The following is a 17128-nucleotide window of genomic DNA, read 5'->3' on the forward strand; positions in this document are numbered from 1 at the left end:
ATGTCCAAACAGGATTGGTGACAAAGCGCAGCCTTGGTGGAGACCAACCTCCACATGGAATGAACTCGACTTCGTGCCGAGGACCCGGACACAGCTCTCGCTTTGGACGTACAGGGATTGGATGACCCTAAGAAGGGACCCCCCCACCCCGTACTCCTGCAGCACCTCCCACAGTCTCTCCCGGGGGACCCGGTCATATGCCTTCTCCAGATCCACAAACACATGTAGACCGGATGGGCATATTCCCAGGCCCCCTCCAGGATCCTTGTGAGAGTAAAGATCTGGTCCGTCGTTCCACAGCCAGGTCGAAAACCGCATTGTTCCTCTTCAATCCGAGGTTCGACAATTGGCCGAAACCTCCTCTCCAGCACCTTGGAGTAAACTTTACTAGGGAGGCTGACAAGTGTGATACCCCTGTAGTTGGCACACACTCTCTGATCCCCCTTTTTGAAGACTGGAACCACCACCCCATTCTGCCACTCCTTGGGCACTGTCCCAGATTTCCACGCAATGTTGAAGAGGCATGTCATCCATGACACCCCCTCCACATCCAAAGCTTTCAGCATTTCTGGTCGGATCTCATCAATCCCCGGGGCTTTGCCACTGTGGAGTTGTTTGACTACCACAATGACCTCCCCCAGGGAAATAGAATCTGATCCCCCATCAGCCTCCAGCATTGCCTCTAGCATAGAGGGCGTGTTGGGATATAGGAGTTCTTCAAAGTGTTCCTTCCACCGCCCAATAACCTCCTCGGTTGAGGTCAACAGCGTCCCATCTTTGCTGTATACAGCTTGGATGGTTTCCCGTTTCCCCCTCCTAAGGTAGCGGATGGTTTTCCAAAAGCACTTTCGTGTGGACTGAAAGTCCTTCTCCATGGCTTCTCCAAATTTTCACAAACCCACTGCTTTGCCTCCCTCACGGCCGAGGCCGCAGCCCTTCGGGCCTGTCGGTACCTTGCAACTGCCTCCGGAGACCTCCGGGAAAACAAATCCCGGAAGGCCTCTTTCTTCAGTCGGACAGCTTCCCTGACCACCAGTGTCCAACACAGTGTTCGAGGGTTACCACCCGTTGCTGCACCTAAAAACTTGAGGCCGCAGCTCTCAACCACGGCTTCCGCAATGGAAGCTTTGAACATTGCCCACTCCAGTTCATTGTCCCCAACCTCCGCAGGAATGCCTGAAAAGCTCCGCCGGAGGTGTGAGTTGAATGTCTCGCGGACAGGGACCTCCTCCAAACATTCCCTAGTTCACCCGCACTACTCGCTTGGGCTTCCCAGGTCTGTCCAGAGTCTTTCCCCACCCCCTGACCCAACTCACCACCAGATGGTGATCGGTTGACAGCTCTGCCCCTCTCTTCATCCCAGTGTCCGAAACATATAGACTCAGATCCGATGACACGATTACAAAATCGATCATCGACCTTCGGCCTAGGGTGCTCTGGTACTTGTGCCTTAACTTTTCGACTTTAAACAAACCTGTTAAACATGTCTCTCATAAATATTCAGACAATCATTTCCCCCTGTGATGTGAGTTGGAGGATTTTGAATTGGTATGATTTACATAGTAGGTTTTAATTTTTTTTTTAAATAAAATACAAATACATTTGCCAATAATTAATGTTGAAAATGTATTAATTCATACATTATACAGAAATATATTTAAAGAAAGACAGTTTTCAATTTAAAAACATTTTAGTAACACAAACTGCTTGCCTTCAGCATGGTGCATGGAAGGCCTGAGAAACATTAGCTAGCTCCAGTAAGAAGGTATGTTTAATAATTCTTGTTTGTTTGGGTAATGACATGTGCTACTTGATATTGTTAAACATTGACAGCCATGTGATGATAATAATTGGTTGGAGGAGCATTATAGTAGTTTCTGAGTAGGCCTATAAATGTAGTGAGCAAGCTTGGAGCAGGTGCAAGAACAAGCTAGCTCATTTGTGAAGTTCACTAGTTATTTGTGTAACTGACAAACTTGATATTGAATATGGGGTGTTTTCATAATGTCAGTACAAAAATGTTCACCTGCAAAATGTGCTCACAAAAATGTCTCTAATGCATCTTTTAAGTGCATGTTACCTAATTGTATCAAAACTTTTATAAAGTTTGAAACTTTCAAAGCTCACACTTATCGACACAAAGATGGCAAATCAGATGTGAGGAAAGTGTTGTTTGCCACATTTGATTTAGCATGCCATATTAATTTATGCAGTGTCAAGTGTGAGAATTTGAAGAACTTAATATGTCATCTCATACATCAGAGAGGGGAAATCTATTCCTTGTCCATTTCAACAATGTGATAAATCCCCAGTTTTGTCCACTTTCATATCTCATATATCTAGGAATCGCATATTCTTCTGAGGTAAATCTGTCGGAGTCCATTGTAAATACTGCCTGTTATTCAGGGTATGTAGAACAGCAGTTTGATAAATAGCTGTTTGCTCAAAGCAACACTGAAAGTACTGAGGAATATATTTTACCAGAAATTGATGAAGCCCAGTTTTGAGTAGTGTTGCCTTGTTTTGTTTGAAATTGCAAAGCAAGTTGCTGCTTCCATCATCTGTCATGCAAACAATTGTAGAACATTTTCAAGAGCTTCATGAGATAAGCGAGTGTATTACACTTGGAGTTCAGGAGGAAGACATAAATGTGGTCACTGATGTCTTGAAAAGTGAAGATATGTTTTATGCTTCCAATTCGCATCTGCTTAAAACTGACCAAAGAAGGAAAACAGTTTTCAAGAGTATGTTTATTACATTGATCCAGTACCAATTTGTCTAGGGCAAAATGATTCTGGTAAAGAGTGCAGTATGGGCAAATTAAACAAACAATCAAATCTCTCTTTTGGATGAGGTCTTTGGGTTCTGGGAAGAAGCACAAGATACTTTCTGTAAATGCCACTATTGCAAATATTGCACCACACAATAGATCAAGCACTGACCAAAATGCAACTTGTGCATATGTGAGAAGGTTTTATATGATTTTATATATATAAATATATATAATATTTTTATTTTTTTTCAGAGACAGAGACCGTGTCTCTGCAGTTGACCTTTAGCTCATAATATTGGAGTCTTTGTTGAAAATTATAGTAAGAGTATGCACTTCTGCAGATATTGTGAGATTGAGCAGGCAACATTTCAAGTAGATCCTCTTGCCAAATGCTGTATTAAAACAGTGCAATGATACAGTGATTTTGCACAGGCTCAGAGTTGTGGTCGATCGTCATATGGCAATGGAGCTGTCAAATTTAATTCCATATTTAATGAGCTCACATATTTCCATGTGTGTCAGCCTGGGTTACCTCCATGTATTGGCCATGATCGTTTTGAAGGTATTGTGTCATCTGATTTGGCATTATATATCAAGCACCTTGCAATAGTGGAGAAGAATTTCACATATAAAGAATTGAATAGGCGCATCAATCATTTTAAGTACTTAGGCAATGATGCCAACAATAAACCTTGTGAGGTTCATTCCGGGAGTAAAAAACTCTCTGGCCAAGCAGTGCAATACTGGTGCTTGCTGAGAATGTTGCCAGTCTTGATTGGAGACAAAATTGTGAATCCTGGTGATGACAATATATGGCATCTTGTTTTGCAAATGAGACAGATAACAGAGCTCACATGTGCACCAGCTATCTCTGTTGGCCAGGTAGCGTATTTAATGATTTTAATTGAAGAGTATTTATTTCTTCTTTCCACATCATCCATTAAAGGCCAAACACCATTTCATTATTCATTATCCAGGGCTGATTGTTCACTTTGTCCCTCTCATCCATCTGTGGACACTAAGATTTGAGAGTAAACACACATATATCAAACAGTGTGCCCGGAAATTACACAACTTTAAAAATCTCTGTGGAACCCTGGCTGAACTTTTACAGGCTTTCCTCAGTGCTGGCAACATGTTCCCACCAAATTTGGTAGTGGAAAAAAAGCACAGATTGTTTTTTAGGAGACTACAATGATGACATTAAGCAATCAGCTTCTCATCTGAACTTTGAACCTTTGAACTCTCAGTTAGCACACAAGGTTACAGTAATGGGTACAAAGGTCAAAAAATACATGTTTGTTGGTGGTGAAGGTGATGAAGGGTTTGTAATTGGACAGATCAAAGTTGTTTTATAAAGGGTTTAGCAGTTTATTTTATTTATTACTGAGCAGTATAAGGCTGTTCGCTGTCCTGTCATGGGTGTTTATTGCCTTGCACCAATTCAGAGAATGCATTGTTGTGTTAACCATGAGCATCTACTTGATCACTACCCTTTACTCAAGTACAGACAAGTCCATGGCATCCCGCTGCTAATACTTCATAATTGTTTTCTCTTTTGTAGAGCAGTATCAACCTTGGATGATTAGCTAATTGACATCACTCGGAAGGCTTTGCCAAATATTGATGAAGAGACCCAAGTAAAGCTTATCTCACCACTAAGTGTGGTGTAGAATGCAAAGGAGACATGCAGTATGTACATCAAGAGGACGTTGATGTACATTGATGGACAGTTATTCAACTTTGCAAGCTACTGGATACATTTATATTAGGTAATTAGGTACACCAATCATGTTTTTCCCTAGTATGTTAGTATGCTATGAATGTTTTATATGATTTTATGATTATTCCTTTTTTTTTTTTTTCAAAGACAGAGACCGTGTCTCTGCAGTTAATTTCTTGCCCTTACCTGGTATGTGCACTATTTTTAAAGAATTAGGGAAGTAAAAACAGAGGGATTGAACCAGACTCACCAAATGACTTATTCCTGCACTATGTGTTGCATACTCAACAGTATTCAGCATGGTAATTCAAGGTTACCACAAAATTATTTTTTCTAAGATATATTGTTTAAAGTTTCAGGTAGACCAGATCAGTTCTGCATTGAGTGTTGGATGATCAGCTTCGAGGGGCTGGTCATTTGTGAGAGAAAACTTTTTTGACAAGCCTTGCTGCTGTGTTTTCAGTGTACTACATTTTAAGTGTACAGTACAAGGAGGAGGTATGCCGTACACTGGAATTCATTCAGAGGTAAGACATTTCCTATTCACCTCCACTTCAACTTTCATTTGGCACTCAAGCATATAATTCAAAAATGCATTAAAGCCGAAGTGTCTCATTTCTGCGGTACTAGTGTTACCAAACAAAAATGCAAAAATGATACATATCAGCTTCAACCATTATTTTGCTTAAACTCTAATCTAACAATAATTGTAGGAGCCATGAAATCGGTGTGATGACCGTTTAAATTCTAAATGTCATGTGACTGGGATCAGGGTGTATCATTGATTAGCCAGGTTTAAAAACACCTGTGGTTGTATGTGTAGGGAGGAGGAAGGGGGTGAGCTGGGAGCATGTATTTTTTGTTGACTGTACAAATGTTTCAAGGTATCAAAAATGTATTTTAATAACGCCAATCATCTGAATTCATGCTTTTAATTGCAACAAATCTTTTCATGTTGGATGACCATTAAATAAAGAATGAAGATGCAGACATTTTGGACTATCTTGTTGACGAGTCACAGAAGTTAACTCCTTGTTTAGCCCCTCAGCGGCAAATTGTTTGTTTTATTGAAGTCGCTATATCAATAATGTTTTAACAACACAGGTGCTTTATTGGTATAAACCCAGAAAAGGGGTCTAAAACCTGCTGGGCCAAAGTGGTCTCAAAGAGGACTGGAAAAATGGTCCTAAAGAAGACTGTCACAGTCAATCCCCATGTCTCCACCCTACTGAAGAAACTCATAGACTTTGAATGTAGTTTAATTTAGAGAAGTCAGCAATAAGTTCACATTCTTTCTCTCTCTCACACACACACACACACACACTTACCCACGCTATTCTCCACTGCATCCACGCACAACTCACCACGTGCCCCACCGAGAGCGAGAACCACACATTATAGCAACCAAGAGGAGGTTACCATATGTGACTCTACCCTCCAATTGCCAATTGCTATAAGCCAATTTGGTTGCTTATGAGACCTGGCTGGAGTCACTCAGCTTGCCCTGGATTCAAAGACGTGATTCCAGGGGTGGTAGTCAGTGTCAATACTCGCTGAGCTACACAGGCCCCCAGTGAACACTTATTTCTTGAATTTTATGTCAGTTTGTAATGCTGCCATTTTATTGTCACTTGTGCTGCTGGAATTTGATATCTAATGTGAGTCTTTCAGTTAAATGTAATATGGCAAAACTCTCTGTTTAGACTATTGAAGACTATTTGTTGACAACCATTTTTCTCAAATATGTGAATATTTTAGATAAAATAATGTTTTAAATAAAAATGTATACTCAATTTATATACAATTAATAAAAGACCCACGATCGCAAAATAACAATTCAAACTGTGTTTGCATATTAGAATATGCAAACAAAATTTTTTATTTATACTTCATAAAACCAGTAAACAGCTAGCAACCCTTCTACCAGCTCTATACTGTATTTTCATTTACAGTATTTACAGTGGGTACGGAAAGTATTCAGACCCCCTTAAATGTTTCACTCTTTGTTATATTGCAGCCAATAGCTAAAATCATTTAAGTTCATTTTTTTTTTCCACATTATTGTACGCACAGCACCCCATATTGACAGAAAAACACAGAATTGTTGACATTTTTGCACATTTATTAAAAAAGAAAAACTAAAATATCACATGGTCCTAAGTATTCAGACCCTTTGCTGTGACACTCATATATTTAACTCAGGTGCTGTCCATTTCTTCTGATCATCCTTGAGATGGTTCTACACCTTCAATTGAGTCCAGCTGTGTTTGATTATACTGATTGGACTTGATTAGGAAAGCCACACACCTGTCTATATAAGACCTTACAGCTCACAGTGCATGTCAGAGCAAATGAGAATCATGAGGTCAAAGGAACTGCCTGAAGAGCTCAGAGACAGAATTGTGGCAAGGCACAGATCTGGCCAAGGTTACAAAAAAATGTCTGCTGCCCTTAAGGTTCATAAGAGCACAGTGGCCTCCATAATCCTTAAATGGAAGACGTTTGGGACTACCAGAACCCTTCCTAGAGCTGGCCGTCTGGCTAAACTGAGCTATCGGGGGAGAAGAACCCAAAGATCACTGTGGCTGAGCTCCAGAGATGCAGTCGGGAGATGGGAGAAAGTTGTAGGAAGTCAACCATCACTGCAGCCATCCACCAGTCGGGGTTTATGGCAGAGTGGCCCGACGGAAGCCTCTCTTCAGTGCAAGACACATGAAAGCCCACATGGAGTTTGCTAAAAAACACCTGAAGGACTCCAAGATGGTGATAAATAAGATTCTCTGGTCTGATGAGACCAAGATAGAACTTTTTGGCCTTAATTCTAAGCGGTATGTGTGGAGAAAACCAGGCACTGCTCATCACCTGTCCAATACAGTCTCAACAGTGAAGCATGGTGGTGGCAGCAGCATGCTGTGGGGGGGGGTTTCAGCTGCAGGGACAGGACGACTGGTTGCAATCGAGGGAAATATGAATGCGGCCAAGTACAGGGATATCCTGGACGAAAACCTTCTCCAGAGTGCTCTGGACGTCAGACTGAGCTGAAGGTTCACCTTCCAACAAGACAATGACCCTAAGCACACCGCTAAAATAACGAAGGAGAATGGCCCAGGCAGAGCCCTGACTTAAACCCAATTGAGCATCTCTGGAGAGACCTGAAAAGGGCTGTCCACCAACGTTTACCATCCAACCTGACAGAACTTGAGAGGATCTGCAAGGAGGAATGGCAGAGGATACCCAAATCCAGATGTGAAAAACTTGTTGCATCTTTCCCAAAAAGACTCATGGCTGTATTAGATCAAAAGGGTGCTTCTACTAAATACTGAACAAAGGGTCTGAATACTTAGGACCATGTGATATTTCAGTTTTTCTTTTTTAATAAATGTGCAAAAATGTCAACAATTCTGTGTTTTTCTGTCAATATGGGGTGCTGTGTGTACAATAATGAGGAAATAAAATTAACTTAAATTATTTTATCAAATGGCTGCAATATAACAAAGAGTGAAAAATGTAAGGGGGTCTGAATACTTTCCGTACCCACTGTAACTGTGTAGTGAAAATACAGCAAGACGCTGTCAATGTAAAATGGTTCAAACCCTGCAGAAACACAGTATGATGCGAGCACCCCTGATACCAGTATGTTACTATTTATACATATATGTATATATATATATATATATATATATATATATATATATATATATATATATATATATATATTTATTTATTTATTATCATTTTTTTTTTTTTACTGTGTTGGAGATTTACAGCAAGAAACTGTAAATTAAAAACAGCACAATCACTGTAAGACAACAGTAAGGAGCTGGCACCTTTTCTGTATTTTTTCATTTACAGTACTCTACTGATTTTTATAACACAACAAAACACTGCTTGTTCAAAAACGGTACAACCACTGTAGAAAAACAGTTAAGAGCTGGCACCCCTGCTGCCAGCACTTTGCTGTTATTCTACAAGGCAATCTTTTACAGTGTGTACATAGCATCAATTTGAAATGAACAATAATCTGGATTTGGTTTAGTTTCACAATGAATGGAATTGAAGTAGCAGATATTCAATCACAATTGAAATCTGACACAGAAAACCTAATTATTTTTGACAGCAGTGAAGAGCAAAACATAGAGACCCTGTACGCAGAACCTTTGTTTAAACCTTCTTGCTGTATTGCTGGAATGAAACAAAAATGTGTATCTAAAATATGATTTGGGTTGCTCTGTAAGCCAATTCAATGTGTCAGTCCTGTGAGCTAACTTCCATTGTCACAGGCTTGTGAATATCTCCACACACATTTGGTGCAAGTATAGGTAACTAAATTAAAGGTGACAGAGGAGCCTGACCCCTGAGGCTAAGGCACTCTACTTTAGACAGAAATACCTAGACTCATTTTGCCACAATGTTTCATCACAGTTTTGCCAGTAAAAACAATTCTTTCAATCTTCCTGTTTATAAACATTTTTATAGATACCAAATCATGAATCACTGAATCAGGCCTGCGAACTGGTCTCCATCACAGGATTTTACTGTGTTCAAATGACTTGTTAATTGTTTTACTCACCCATTTTTAATATTTATTGGGGTTTTATTGTTCAAATGTTTATATTCATCCTGTTTTATTGTATTTATTGGTTTTGTTTTTAAATCTCATTTATCTCTTTTTCTTATGTATTTATTCAATGATATTGTGATTTTAGTGCAGATCAGATGTATGTTTTCCATTTATGGTGATGTCTGAAGGCAAAAGACGACGCTATTTGCTCCATGAATGTTCTAACTATAGGAGCTCACTTGGACATTATCTTTATACACTCTGTGTAAAGCATAATAATAACATTAAGGGTACGTTTACATGACAACGATGTACTAAAAACAGAAACGTTTTTTCTTTGCGTTTTTTAAAAGTTTCACGTACAGAAGAAAACATTGTCAAAATGATCCCCGTTCACACCGATCCATGAAAACAACTAAAAATGCTGTATTATTCATGCCAGGCCAGTAGTTGGCGATGTCACTTTGTAAAGAAACACTACGCACCTGCACATATAAGCATTCTTCCACAGAGCGGAGAATACAAACAATGAAGATGGCAAAAGCATCAAGCAATTTTGTCTGGACGGACGATGAGGTTGCTTTATTACTACAAGTGACCCTGGACTATAAAGCATGCCACCTTTTTAAGGACTCCAACTGGTGATCTCATGTTGGTCTGATCGCCCTGGAGGTAAGGACGAAGTTCTCGAAGTTCATGCCTATAGACTGAATACTAATACGCGTGCGCATGACGTCATCGTTTTCACAAATTCGCGTTTTTGCATGTTTACAAGGAGATGATATGTCATTGTTTTCGAAAACTTGCACTTTGTAACCCACTTTTAAAAGTTTGCATATTCAGGCCCAAAACACTGTTGTCATGTAAACTAACAGCCAAAACGCATAAAAAGTTTTCAGTTTTTCATTGAAAAAGTTGTTGTGTAAACGGCCCTTAAGACTGAGGAGAGATTTCGTGAATAAATAAATAGACAATTAAGAAAATATTTGGTTTGTCTGTCTTCCTACTATCATTGTTATTTTGTCATTGTCATTGTTATTGAGATCAGTAGAAGCTGTTATAACCACTTGATGATAATTGAAAGTAAGATATGCAGTAGATAATGTGTGATTTGTAATTGTACATTCTGCATTCATGGCACTAATAGCACTCGCGTTGGCCGTAGTATGCACCTGTTACCCTCATTTATTGTATTTTATGGTGGAATTTGTGAAAGAAGTCCAAGTAAGTTCATGAAAAAGTTTTTTACACTTTTTTAAGGAACACATTTGATGCTACTGCAAAGATGGTTTACATATATTTACATGTATGATATGAGTGTTACTATAGAGTGTTACTATGGCAGACAGATATGAGAGACTAATATGTTAGAATACAGACAAAATAATAATAATGAGATGCACATCAATGTGTCATGGGTGTGAGTGTCTTACAGACTGCTGATCAGTCTAAAATGTATGTATGTACAAATACAAATCTGTTAAATACAGATAGTGCAAGAGAATAAAATGGCAGATGAGGTAGGATATGTTTGATAAATGTAAATAGTCTAAGCTGTGTATTGCACATAATTATTACTCAATGGGCATTTTTAACTGCATCATGAACAATAACCATGTTTTCATTTTGTTGTTATTATGATTTTACTCCGAAGTACAATAGTTAAACTATAGTTACTCATGTAAAGCCATGGTCATTTTTGTGAGAGAAGTTTAAGGCCAGCATTAGGGTTAGGAGTTGGTGTAGGATGTCTGTGGGACTCTTAATGTACGCAATAAACATGCCATAGTGATGCCCCATACTGAATGTTAGTATTTAATTAGGTGTGCAAATAGTATCTACCACTATTTGCAAATAGGAGAAAAAAGTATCTAAAACTATTTGTACTTATTGCAAAGAAAATACTTTTGGTTGCTATTTACACTTAGTATAAATAGCCTTTTTGTTTTTTTTCTTCGCAATGTCTTCAACCTTTTTTTTATTATTTTTTTAAGAAAAGGTACAGTAGGTGTGTTATGAGCTACAAATGAGCTTTGCCTCTCACTGGCTATAATCCTTTTTGTGTTTCATGGAAGAAAGACCATTTTTACCTTATTTCCCCTAAAAGGTTTCACACACACACACACACACACACACACACAGTCACGATTCACTGTTGTCTGGCCTGTGTTTCTCCCCTGTCATCTGTTCCCGGACTACACTTCCCATAATTCCCTGCTCTCATCTCTGTCAGCTGTCCTTCATCGTCCTCACCTGTGTTTCATTTAGTCATTATCCTTTGTGTATTTAAGTCCTGTTGGTTGCTCATTCATTGTCAGTTGTTGTATGTACCTGTATGTATTTTGACCTCCGGTTCCCTAGCTGTTCCTGTTTTTGCTGTTTTTGTGTTTTTTCCCATCGTGGATGTTTCTTTTGTTCATTTTATTAAATACTTTAAGTTGCATTTAGATCCTGCTCCTGTGACCTCCTTCGATGTAACACATGCGCTGGTGTGGCTATTCTTATGAGAAACATAAGCACATCAAAAACTTTAGATAAAGACTCATACCAGTAGCCTACTGTCATGTTTAATGTGTTTTTGCTCATGTTTTGTGTTAATGTAACATGTCTAGTTCATATTTATGTTTTGTTTTTGTTTTTCATATTTATAAATAAACTGCACTTGGGTTCTTCACATCATCATTTGCTTTTGTGACATCCAGTTGCAACATAAAAAAAAAATACTGAGTGCTTTTTAAAGGTGTAAACCAATTCATGGGTGATAGTTTACACATTTGGCCTGATGTTTAGACTCGGCACAATGCCTAGGTTGTTTAAAGACACTGTTGCATCTGTGTACTTTATTCTATGCAAACTTGCCTTTTTAGTCTAATAAATGCATTTCAGGTTTTCAAATCAATCTTAAAATATAAATTCTGCTTTAACTAACCTGTTCTTATGGGGAAGACGTCACTACATTCACTTCAAGGAGCAGAATAGAAAAAATAGGGACTGGAAGATTTAAGACTGTGAAATGAGTATAATTATTTTAATTGCACCATTATTACCACAACATCACAACAGTGTGATTTTCCCTGTCTGATAACAGCCATACATAATTCATACTGGACAGAACAGGTCCTGACTGAATTTACAATCAGACACTCGATCATCTTAACTGAGCACATTACCACACAAGATCAGGCCAGAGATGTGGACCTCCTCACCTTTCTCAGGGCTCAAAGAACAGAACGAATGAGACAGTCCGTTGAGAAGTGACATCATGAAAGGTCACCTGTCAGTTTGGGCCACTGTGGATGAAAGGGTCCCCTGCATAATGAGAATTGCACTGCTTCACAACACCCACCCCTATCCTCAGAGCACTGGGCGTTAAATGAGAGGAGAGTGGAAAATGTCAAATTTGTTCCACTATCAGAATAACTCTCATGTGGAAGGCACCATCATGAATTATAATGAGTCTCATAAGTCATTAATAATTACACTTAACATCAAATTGGATGACCACACAAACTCCATTTAATGTTTTAATTTGTGACATGTAGAGCAAAGAGAGTGTGCAAACCTCACAAAAAAAAAAACGATTTTGCCAAACCAACCAACTACACCAATGTAAACTGTTGTAGAAACATCATTAAAACATTCAGTACATAAAGATGGTGTGTGAATTGGCATCTGCAACATCACACAGGAGGTCGGCATGTTGTTTCTGAGAGTTCCAGTACCCTTAGATCAGCCACATTATGCAGACTCACCGACAAGTGGCATCTCCTATAAAAATTGTTGTATAGGCTCCAACATGTTTCCCTTTCCCAGTGTTGCAACCGGAAGCACATTGCTTAACCCTTGCGCTGTTTTTAAATTTTCCCAAGTCAAAAATATTCAGCCTATTAAACACTGATTATAAATCTCACCATATAGTATATTATCACCAAAAATGGTATTAGATCTTTTTTTACTTTCAATTAGGATAGGTTTTGTATTTCTGTTTGGAACTTACTGATCGTGGGCCTCATTGACCTGAGGTTATGCACCTATTTTAAAAAAATTTTTAAAAGCATTATTTGTGGATAATGTTGGCAATATTATATAAAATATGAAAACCTGCTGTACTATATATCACATTAGTGTGCTTTAATGCTTAGACTTTTTTGCACAATATTGCACAAAGGCACTCTATTGCACAAAGTCACACTTGTGGTCTTCCCGGTCAAAAATGACCGGCCTTTTAAAATTGCTTATAAATCTGTCATTATACACCAAAACACCAAAAGTTTAACAAAGTGATTAACATTTTATTTTTATTTTTTATAAATTAGCAGTTTTTGAAGGGGACAGTTTGATACCCTGTGTGAACAAAGTCATAAAGTTTCAGTCCAATAGGATTACATTAACTAGCATTTTCAGGCAAAAGAAAGTTCTCTTTATGGTCAAAATGACCGGAAGACAACATGAGGTTTAAGCGTGGGAGATCCAGATTCAGATTCGGAGTTGAAACCAGAAGTAATCGCATTCACATAATCAGGGTTGAGCATGATTTGGAGGTTGCATATTTACATATTTACAAACATTTATTTTTACTCCACTGATGATTAGGTTTAGGTTTTGGATTTACAGCTTATAAAACATGCATTCCTCTTTACTAAATTACAGCATGTTGTCACGATTCCCTTGTTGTCTGCCCTGTGTTTCACTAGTATTTGTCAAAAACTACACTTCCCACAATTCCCGGCCCTCATCACTGCCAGCCCTGTGTCATTGTTCTCACCTGATTGTCGTTTGTTATCGTCATGTCTCCTGTGTATTTAAACCCTGCTGTTTCTCCACTCCTTGTTGATCGTTGTATGTTTCACTGTTTTGAATGTTTCAGATGTTTCTAGGTTACCTTTGCCCGTCGTGGATGTTTCCCCAGCCTGTTTATTCTTTTGATGTTTTTTGTTTTCCCACCGTGGATGTTTCATTTGTTCCTGTTTGTTTGTCTTCACTCTGATTAATAATAAAGAACCCGCAATTAGATCCCCACTCCTCGTCTGCCCTCGTCTGCATACGTAACACATGTACAGCTGAATACTATTTGCTTCACAACTCACCTTTGGTGCCACTCTGTGGATATTACACATTGAAAATTTTGCTCACACATGACCATATGGCCACTGGGGGCAGTGTTTTGAATTGCATGGTACACAGACCGAAATCAGCTAAAGAAAGTTAAGGTACTCTTTCCGATCTACTCTTTTTCAATGTGACATCAGTCTGGTATAGATACTATACAATACAATATATACAGTACTAAAGAATATCATACAATGTGCAATATACAACCACAGTTCCCAAAAAGTTGGGACAGTATGAAAAATGCTCATAAAAACAAAAAGGAGTGATTTGTAAATTAACACTACAACTGCACATTGTATGATGTTTTACCTTGTACCTACAGTCATTTCAAATCAGATGATTGAAACACTCTCCAAAAAAGTTGAGACAGGGGCAATTTAAAACTAATAACAATTTGATGAGTAAAAATAACAGGGGATGTGAAACAGGAGACGTTAGATAGGTGAGGCAATAAATTATATGTGTGATTTCTAGATTATATTCATCCTTTGCTAAATTGAAAACACCACAACTACAACTATTTTTATAAAAAAACATTATGTACAGAATTTCAAATCGGATGATTTCAACACATTCCAAATAAGTTGAGACAGGGGCAGTTTAAGATTAATAAAATCTGTGCTTCAACAAATAATACAGCACTTTGAGAATAATGTTCCCCAAAGACAAATCAGAAGTATTTTGGTCATTTCACCCTCTCCAGTGCACAATATAAAGGAATCTGGTCAAATCTTGGTGCGTAAAGGGCAAGACAAAAAGCACTTCTGAATATGTGTGATCTCTGATCCGTCAGACATCACTGTCTTAAAAAACATCATCCATCTGTAATAGATATAATGAACATGTGTTTGGGATAACTTTAGTAAACCTTTGTTAGTCAACAACACTCACCGCTGCATCCACAGATGTAAGTTAAGACTTTACTATGCAAAGCAGAAGCCCTACATTAACAATGTCCACAAGCACCGCCAACTTTTCTGGGCTCTGTCTCATCTTAGATGGAAAGTAGAACAGTCCATGTTTCAGAAAACCATGTTTTTTGGTGCGAAGAGTCCACATTTAACATAGTATTTGAAAAAAAAAAACACTGTCGTTTTCTACGGGCCGAAGAGGAAAAGGACTATCCTAGCTGTTATCAGCATATGGTCCTAAAGCCATTGTCTTATGGGGGTCAGGGTTGTGTCAGTGCCCATGGCATGGGTAACTCACACATCTGTTAGAGCACCATTAATGCTTTTTTAAACATTTTGGAGCAGCATATACAGCCATACAGCGCCATCATTTTCAGAAGGACAACTTCAAACCACATACTGGCCAAATAAGCAGAGAGTGCGGGTGCTAGATTGGCCTGCCTGCAGTTCTGACCATCTCCGATTGAGAATTTGTGGTGCATTATGAAGTGCACAATACAGTAACAAAGACCCCATACAGTTGTACAGCTGAATACCTTTATAATGGATGAATGGGGAAAATTCCACTTTTTAAATTTAACAAACTTGTGTCTTCACTGCCTAAATGTTATTAGAATAAATGGTGATGTTTCGCAGTGGTAAACACTCGACTCTCCCAACTTTGTGTGTTGTAATCATTTGGTTTGAAATTAATGTACATAAAAAACAATGAAATTCACAAGGTTAAACATCATATAATGTAGTTGTAGTGCTGTCAATATAGGAAGGGTGAATATAATTTACAAATAAATCATTTTTGTTTTTATTAATATAAAACAATGTTCAATATACAATCTAGGAAACAAACTTGAGAGTGTGTACAGTATGTATAGATTGTATACACTCTATCCCGTTAAGCTAAGATGAAACTGGTGTGCAATGTAAACATGGAACATTAAGTCTATCTGAGGTGCAATAGGAATGTATATTGAGAATTCTGACAGCTATTATAAAAAGCTGTCCTTATTTTCTACAGATTTAAACATCAGCATGTTTTTCAGGTGCTTGTGTCTCTTTATCTTGAGCCAATGGAATAGGTGCTCAGTGAATTCCGAAGTAGCCTGCTGCTGTATGTAGTTAATAATTTTTCCAATAAGTCACAAAGTATTGCTTTGGTTTGTGTTGATTACTTCTAACTCAACTAACTTAAGTATGCTATTTATTCTGACATTAGCAGAATTGATTTCACAGAATTATTAGTGTCATTCTATATATTCATATTGAGCCAAGTGTCCTGCTTAAAGAGTCATTTGACATCCTTTTGTTTATAATGCTTTCTGGTTTGTAAGATCAATATGGTGCCAGTAAAAGATCATAAGGAACATTTCAATGTTGTAGAGGCTGTGGAGATGGTTTGTTTGTGAATGTCCAACCTGAGGCAGTATTACTCATACACACTGGCAGAGATACAAAAGGAGATTCATCTGAGAATGTTGACTAATATTTCAAACTATGATGCTGGCATTTTCATTGAAATTAAAACATTTTTCATGTGATGAATGAGCGGAATGATATACTGTACAGTATAAAACATCTTTATGAAAAATAGCTATTATATAAACTATGTCGATGAGTCATCATTGTGTAATTAGATAAAATACGATTTAGAATTGTGTTTAAAACGCCTTGCCGATCCGATGTCTCGCCCACGACCACAACATAATACATATATTTGGAAAGCTGAGATACTCGTGATTCGAACGATGTAAACCTTTTTAAGATACAATCAACACAGCGGGTACAATCTGTCTCTTTGTCAGACCACCAACAGCCACATAAACAAACCCAAACTGGAAGAAACTCACCCATGAAGCCTCCTGTTAGTCCACATCCATTACATTCCAACAAAAATGTTTTGGTTACACTGTAAAGGGTCCATACAATCCAATTCAATGAAGTATTTATTCCATAACACATTTATATATCAATAAACATCCACGGAATATAGTAGTAGCATTTCGCGTTAGCCGACAGCGCTATCACAACTTCGACGCATTCTATGATCTAGT

At 38.1% G+C, this 17128-nt stretch overlaps 1 protein-coding gene across 1 annotated transcript in view; it reads right to left on the reverse strand.

The window, feature by feature from the left end:
- Positions 1-15015: 15015 nt before the first annotated feature.
- The window catches only part of LOC127659000 (cytoplasmic protein NCK2-like), a 576925-nt gene continuing 574812 nt past the window's right edge, over positions 15016-17128 (reverse strand). Inside the window, exon 5 of the transcript XR_007972482.1 lies at positions 15016-15037. The gene's annotated coding sequence lies outside the window, so the exon portion shown is untranslated. The remainder of the gene's footprint in view (positions 15038-17128) is intronic.

The sequence above is a fragment of the Xyrauchen texanus genome, chromosome 18 (genome assembly GCF_025860055.1).
Source record: "Xyrauchen texanus isolate HMW12.3.18 chromosome 18, RBS_HiC_50CHRs, whole genome shotgun sequence".
Classification (NCBI taxonomy): Eukaryota; Metazoa; Chordata; class Actinopteri; order Cypriniformes; family Catostomidae; genus Xyrauchen; species Xyrauchen texanus.